Source organism: Carcharhinus amblyrhynchos, chromosome 9, assembly GCF_965287045.1.
Source record: "Carcharhinus amblyrhynchos chromosome 9, sCarAmb.v2.hapA, whole genome shotgun sequence".
Classification (NCBI taxonomy): domain Eukaryota; kingdom Metazoa; phylum Chordata; class Chondrichthyes; order Carcharhiniformes; family Carcharhinidae; genus Carcharhinus; species Carcharhinus amblyrhynchos.
The window spans coordinates 111,763,807-111,771,824 of record NC_137332.1 but is presented as its reverse complement, the minus strand read 5'-3'; the positions used below and the strand labels follow the sequence as shown (position 1 = coordinate 111,771,824).

General features: G+C 47.1%; 1 pseudogene; it reads left to right on the top strand.

The window, feature by feature from the left end:
* Positions 1-941: 941 nt before the first annotated feature.
* Positions 942-1,108, top strand: LOC145348794 (U2 spliceosomal RNA; annotated as a pseudogene).
* The last annotated feature ends 6,910 nt before the right edge of the window (positions 1,109-8,018 follow it).

Here is an 8,018-nt window from a genome sequence, read left to right as displayed (position 1 = left end):
ATGCGTCTCAATGAGATCTCCCCTCATTCTTCTAAACTCTAACGAGTACAAGCCTAGTTTATTCAGCCTCTCCTCATAGCTCAATCCCCTCAACTCCGGTATCAGCCTAGTAAACCTCCTCTGCACTCCCTCCAAGGCCAAAATATCCTTGCGTAAGTGCGGCGACCAAAACTGCGCACAGTACTCCAGCTGCGGCCTCACCAATGCTCTATCTAGCCGCAGCAAGACCTCCCTACTTTTATCCCCCTCGCTATGAAGGCCAGCATCCCATTAGCCTTCCTGACCACCTGCTGCACCTGCAGGCTGGGTTTTTGCGACTCATGCACAAGGACCCCGAGGTCCCTCTGCACCGTCGCCTGTTGCAGTTTTTCGCCACATAAGTAATAGTCCTTCCTACCATTATTCCTACCAAAGTGGACCACCTCGCACTTGCCAACATTAAATTCCATTTGCCATTTCCTGGCCCATTCGCCCAGCCTATCTAGATCCTTCTGCAGACTCTCCACACCCTCCGCGCAATTTGCCGTTCCACCAATCTTGGTGTCATCAGCAAATTTCGACACCATACACTCGGTTCCCTCCTCCAGATCAACTATATATCACAGCTTGGTATGGTTCCTGCTCTGACCAAAACTGCAAATAATTACAAAGGGTTGTGAACGTAGCCCAGTCCATCACGCAAATCACCTTCCTATCCATTGACTCTTCCCCCTGCCTCAGAAAAGCAGCAAGCATAATTACAGACCTCAAGCGGACTAGCACACTTGCTCCCAGAGCAGGAGATTCAGGTTCGAATCCTGGTCAGGCTGCTTTTCAGCAGTAACATTCGCACTGCATGAAAGAAACTCTGTGAGCCCTCTCAGGTGGACCCACCCCCTCCTTCTGCTGCTCATTCCTTCTTTGAAGGAGACAACATCTGTGAGTAAAACACTTTCTTTGGCATCGCTTCTCGGCCTTTTGGCGAAGATCAAGTGTCGTATTTGTTCTGATCAGTTTAATATCTGATACGTCCCGTATCTGGGAACCATATATTAAATTGATTTTTGGAGCAGGGAGATGGAATAGGGGATTGCTCCGTTCACTCCCCGTATCGACCGGTAACTTCAAAAACAGCTCTTCCAACTTTATCTGTCGGGAAAAAAAATACAACAATCAGAGATCACAACCAACCGACTCAAGAACAGCTTCTTCCCTGATGCCATCAAACATTTGACTTTGCATTAAGTTGAGCTTTCTCCACTCCCCAGCTCTGAGGCTGAATAAACGAGGCTTGTACTCGTTCGAGTTTAGAAGAATGAGGGGAGATCTCATTGAGACGTATAAGATGATGAATGGGATGGATAGGATAGAGGTGGAGAGACTTTTCCCGCTCAGAAAGGACAGTAGGACTCGGGGGCACAGCCTCAAGATAAAGGGGGGGGGGTGCGGTTTAGAACAGAGTTGTGGAGGAACTTCTTCACTCAAAGGGTGGTGAAGCTCTGGAATTCTCTGCCCGTTGAAGTGGTGGAGGCTGCCTCGCTAAATATTTTTAAGACGCGGGTTGATGGGTTTTTGATAAGCGAGGGGATTAAGGGTTATGGAGAGAGGGCGGGAATGTGGAACTGAGCCACGACAGATCAGCCATGATCTTATTGAATGGCGGGGCGGGCTCGAGGGGCTAGTTGGCCTACTCCTGCTCCTATTTATATGTTCTTATGTTCTTATGACATTCTGCACTCTCTCCGCTCCTTTTCTGTGGACGGTATGCGTTTTGTGTAGAGTGCGCAAGAAAGAATACTTTTTACTGGATGCTAATACGTGTGACAATAATGAACCATATCAAATCAAAAACTCACTGCCGATATGCCGCACAGAGGGACAAGAGATGCAGCCAATCACCTCCAACTTTCCGCAAACCCATCTCCCTTCAGATGAGTGACAGGCGCTCCGGTCACTCCACCTCCCCAATTGGCAGAGGTCCCGATCCCGTGACACTGAATGACAGCGGGTACGACCAATCGGCTCCCTGGATTACCGGAACCCCGCCTCTCCCAGTCTGAGTGACAGCGGCGCTGATCAGCAGAACCAGCAGAGATCAAGCCCTTGCGATTGTGCAGCAGCTTCAAAATAGATAGCCAGTGTACTCACACAGGGAGAAATCTCATACCTGAAGACGCAATGCAAACTTGATCTTCCATTGGATTGCGATGCCCCACTCAGAGGAACAGAATGGTCTAATCACTGATCTTAATTGACCACTGGAAATTCCCATCAGAAATTAGGTAAGCAGTTTGTTTCCTCTGTTCCTTGCCCAATATTTACACTGAAACAACATCATCAAACTTCATCATTATGCTGTTTCTGGGAGCTTGCTATTTGGAAATTGTTTTTTACATTTCCTGCATTACAGCAGTGATTGTTCCGCAAACACATTCATTGGTTCTGAAGGAATTTGCGTCACACTGTGGGAGTGAAGGCAGTTTTTAATGATTTCTCTGTGACCAGCAGGTGACTTGTCTTTCTCACTGCTGCTCGACTCTCCTTGCTCTCTCTCCTCCCCACTGAATATTCATGCATCCCACGGCCCCGAGTCACCAGAGTTGGGAGGAGGACTTCTTGTCTCCTGTTCCCTCCTCAGGAGCCACGGAACGTTTTCCCACACTGCAAACCAGTGGGAAACTGGACTATGATATTGTTCTTAACATCAGCTCGGAGACTGGATTGGGTCTCTGATCAAATTCACAGACTGAGCGGTGGGTTCACTGGTTCACTGCCTCACTGGAGTCACTCAAAAACTCAACCTCACTCAATCCAAACTGCCTTGTCACCCTCCCTATTCTAGATTTAAAGCTACACCTACTTCGATCTAGACTCTGGATGTTTGCAATCTCCCTTTCATTCTGAACCATGAATATTTCAGTAAGATCACCACACTCCCTCCTTTATCCAGCACAGATTCGCAGTTTCTACAGCCCCCTCCTCTTGATCAATGAGTCGAATTCTACCAAACAGAATATCTGCCGTTTAACATTTGCTCTCTAATATCTTTACGTCTTCCTGATAAACGACGATAAAAACTACTTCCTAGAATGACAGACGAGACGAGACAGATCCCTTCACTGCTTTGACACACAGTGCTGATGGCTTGAGACACTTACCCAGAGGAACCACAGGAAGAGAAATATGAAAGAGAAACCTCGGACATCGCTCCTATATCTCCCACCATGAAACTTGTTGTTATGCCCCCTAGTAACAGCTCCATCCACCTGAGGAAATAGTCCCTGAACGTCCACTCTATCTATTCCCCTCATCATCTTATAAACCTTTAGTAAGTCGCCTCTCATCCTCCTCCACTCTAAACAGAAAAGTCCTAGCTCCCTCAACCTCTCCTCATAAGTTTTACCCTCCAAACCAGGCAGCATCCCGGTATATCTCCTCTGCACTCTCTCCAATGCTTCCACATCCTTCTTATAGTGAGGTGACCAGAACTGCACACAATGATCCAAATGTGGTCTCGCCAAGGTCCTGTAAAGTTGCAGCATAACCCCACTGCTCTTAAACTCAACGTCCCGCCCCCTGCTATTAACAAACACTAACACACTATAGATCTTCTTTATGACTCTATCCACTTGAGTGGCAACCTTCAGAGATCTGTGGATATGAACCCCAAGATCTCTTTGTTCATTCACATTCCTCAGAACCATGTCGTTGGCCTTATAAACCACATTCAAATTTGATCGACCAAAACGAATCACCTTGCACTTATCAGGGTTAAACGTCATCTGCCTTTTTTTTCGGCCCAGCTCTGCATCCTATCAATGTCTCTTTGCAGCCGACAACAGCCTTCCACCTCATCCACTACTCCACCAATCTTGGTGTCATCAGCAAACTTCCTGACCCAACCTTTAGCCCCCTCCTCCAAGTCATTGATAAAAATCACAAATAGCAGAGGATTCAGCACTGATCCATGTGGCATGCCGCTGGTCACTGGCCTCCAGTCTGAAACTTTTCCATCCACCACCACCTTCTGTCTTCTATGACTTAGACAGTTACTGATCCTAACGGCCAAATTTCCATCTATCCCACACCTCCTTACTTTCTTCATGAGACAACGATGCGGAGCCTTATCAAACACCTTACTAAAATCCATGTATACAACATCAGCTGCTCTACCTTCATCTACACACTTAGGTACCACCTCAAAGAACTCAATCAAATTTGTGAGGCAAGACTTACCCTTCAGGAATCCGTGGTGACTATACCGGATTAAGCTGCATCTTTCCAAATGGTCATAAATCCTATCCCTCGGGACCTTTTCGATTAACTTACCAACCACCAAAGTAAGACAAACCAGCCTATAATTATCAGGGTCATTCCTATTAACTTTCTTGAACAGAGGAACAATATTCGCCACTCTCCAGTCCTCTGGCACTATCCCCATGGATATTGAGGACCCAGAGATCAAAACCAAAGGCTCTGCAATCTCATCCCTTGCCTCTCCAAGCAGCCTAGGATATATCCCATCTGGCCCAGGGGATTTTGTGACCCTCAGGTTTTTCAGAATTGCTAATACATCTTCCCTCAGAACATCTACCTCCTCCAGCCTATCAGCCTGTATCATACTCTCATCCTCAAAAACATGGTCCCTCTCCTTGGTGAACATTGAAGAAAAGTATTCATTCATCGCCTCTGTTATCTCTTCTGACTCCATGACCCGCCCTAACCTCATCCTGGTCATTCTTTTATTTCTCACATAAGAGTAAAAAGCCTTGGGATTTTCCTTGATCCGCTCCACCAAGGACTTCTCATGCCTCCTCCTGGCTCTCCTAAGCCCTTTTTTAAAGCTCATTCCTTGCTACCTTGTAACCCTCAAGCGACCCAACTGAACCTTGTTTTCTCATCTTTCCGTACGCTTCCTTTTTCATCTTGAGAGGACATTCAACCTCTTTTGTGAACCATGGTTCCCTCATTCGGCCATTTCCTCCCTGCCTGACAGGGACATAACTATCAAGGACACGCAGTATTTGTTCCTTGAACAAGCTCCACTTTTCATTTGTGCCTTTCCCTGACAGATTCTGTTCCCATCTTATGCTCCCTAATTCTTGCCTCATCGCATCATAATTACCCTTCCTTCAATTATAAACGTTGTTCTGCCGTATGGCACTATCCCTCTCCACTGCAATCATGAAAGACACCGGATTGTAGTCACTATCTCCAAAGTCCTCTCCCACAAACAAATCTAACACTTGGCCCGGTTCGTTACCCAGTACCAAGTCCAATGTGGCCCCACCTCTTGTCGGCCGATCCATATATTGTGTCAGGAAACTCTCCTGCACACACTGTCCAAAAACTGCCCCATCCGAACTATTCGACCCATAAAGGTTCCGGGTCAATGTTTGGAAAGTTAAAGTCACCCACGACAACTTCCCTGTGACCTCCACACCTATCCATAATCTGTTTTGAAATTTCTTCCTCCACGTCTCTATTGATATTTGGGGGCCGATAGAAAACTCCTGAAGACTTGACCACTCATTTCCTATTTCCAACTTCAGCCCATATTACCTCAGGAGGCAGATTCCCCTCGAACTGCCTTTCAGCAGCCGCTAAACTATACTCGATTAACAATGCTGTTCCTCCACCTCTTTTACCACCTTCCCTACTCTTACTGAAACATCTATACCCGGAACTTCCAACAACCATTCCTGTCCCTGTTCTTACCATGTCTCCGTAATAGCCACAAAATCGTAGTCCCAAGTCCCAATCCCCGCTCCAAGTTCACCTATCTTATTCCGGGTGCTCCTTGCAATGAAGTGGACAAACTTCAACCCACCTTCCTGTCTGCCTGTACACTCGTGCGACCTTGATACCCTCCTCAGTACCTCACTACACTCAACACTGGCTTCTGGACTACAGCTCGTTTTCCCATTCCCCTGACAAATTAGTTTAAATCGCCTCCGAAGAGCCGTGGCAAATTCCCTCCCAGGATATTGGTGCCCCTCTGGTTCAGGTGCAAACCGTCCTGTTTGTACAGGTCTCACCTTCCCCAGAATGTGCTCCAATTATCCATGTAACTGAAGCCCTCCCTCCTACACCATCCCTGTAGCCACGTGTTTATCTGCACTCTCTCCCTGTTCCTCAACTTGGTAGCACGTGGCACTGGCAACAAACCAGAGATGACAACATGGTTTGTCCTGACTCTCAGCTTCCACCCTAGCTCCCTAAATTCCTGTTTTAAATCCCCGTCCCTTCTCTTACCAAGTCGTTGGTACTGATATGTACCATGAGTTGTGAACTGTTCCCTCTCCGCCTTAAGGATCCTGAAAACACGGTCTGAGAAGTCACGGACTCTGGCACCCGGGAGGCAACATACCATCCATGAGTCTCTTTCGTTGCCACAGAACCTCCTATCTGTCCCTCTAACTTTCGAGTCCCCAATTACTATTGCTCTCCTGCTCCCCTCCCCCGCCCCCCACCCCCTTCCCTTCTGAGCCACAGGGACGGACTCAGTGCTGAAGATCCGGTCACCGCGGCTTACCACTGGTAGATCGTCCCCCTCAACAGTATCCAAAGCAGTAGACTTGTTGCCGAGGGGAAAGACCACAGGGTATCCCTGTACTGACTGCTTCCTCCCAGCCCCTCTCACTGTCACCCATCTATCTTCATTCTTCGGAGTAACTCCATCTCTCCTAACCTGGCGCGAATCCAGCACGGAAAACCACAGGCTGTGAAGTTTGGCGATGGATCAGATTCATTAACAGGCAGGTAGAGGCAGAGAGATCAATGTGGATTGGAAATCAATGTCTTGTTTTATTGCAGAGATATTGTCTGTGATTCTGGTGTAAAATGTTTCATATATCTGACAGTATTGAACATTGGGTTTTATTGTTACTGCCTGGGTTTTAAACAGCTCCTGTGTGGAGAACAGGAAAGAGAATCTGTCCTGGGGGACATGGGCACCCCTTACACAGCCCAGCGGAATTTACTAACATTCATTTCAACACAGAGAAAATCTGGGAAGTTATTGAAATTGGAATTTCTGTCATTCTGAGCGGATTAAATTCTCCTCAGTTTTGGAAAATGCCTTCACCCTCGGCAGCACCACGGAGAGTTCTGCCATCATCGTTAAAATCTGAGCGAGGACTTTCGGCAGTCAAATCATGAAGTAATTTTTCACATCAAAGTGTCGGAGAAATGTGGAATTCTCCCTCATCTAGGGATAGATATTGGGAATATTGTGATCTTCCAGGGTATCAAGTTGAGGTGCTCAGTGGAATATACTGACTTTAATTTCAACTCAAGGAAAAGGTGGAAATTGCTTTCATTTGTGGCAACTCGGGGCTCCTGTCCTTGTCAGTAATTAATTCATTGCGGGTGCAGTACGTTTCTGGAATGAGTTGAGATTCTGCGTGAATTCAATTTTTCACTGTTACAGAAGTGCACCGCTGCCACCTGCTGACAAAACTCATTCCACCAGGTAAACGCAAAACAACAGCCAGGATTTATCACTCCCTCCTTTGGCTCCGGGTACTGGGCATGTTCATATCATCAGCAATGTTTCCAGAGGATGGAAGGTGCCCATTGGGCAGGGGCCGGATTCACTTGGAGACAGAGGAGACAGTTTCAAGTGACGCTGGAAATCCTCTGACAACATCGGTCACCAAATGCAATTATGTATTAAAGATAGTCCACCAGTCAGGAATGTGATGGAATACGCTCCACTTTCTTGGTTGAATGCAGCTCCAAAAACACTCCATAATACCATCCAGACAGACAATGACTTGAGGCCAGAATCGAACCCGGGTCCCTGGCGCTATGAGACAGCAATGCTCACCACTGTATCACCGTGCCGCCATGGTTGAGAGCTTCAAGTTTCCAGGTGTCCAGATTATCAACAACTTGTCCTGGTCCCTCCATGTTGCGCTATGGTTTAGGAAACCCACCAACACCGCTACTTTCTCAGGAGGTGAAGGAAATTTGGCACATCTGCTGCAATTCTCAGCAATTTTTACAGATGCACCATAGCACCTTTTCCTGATATA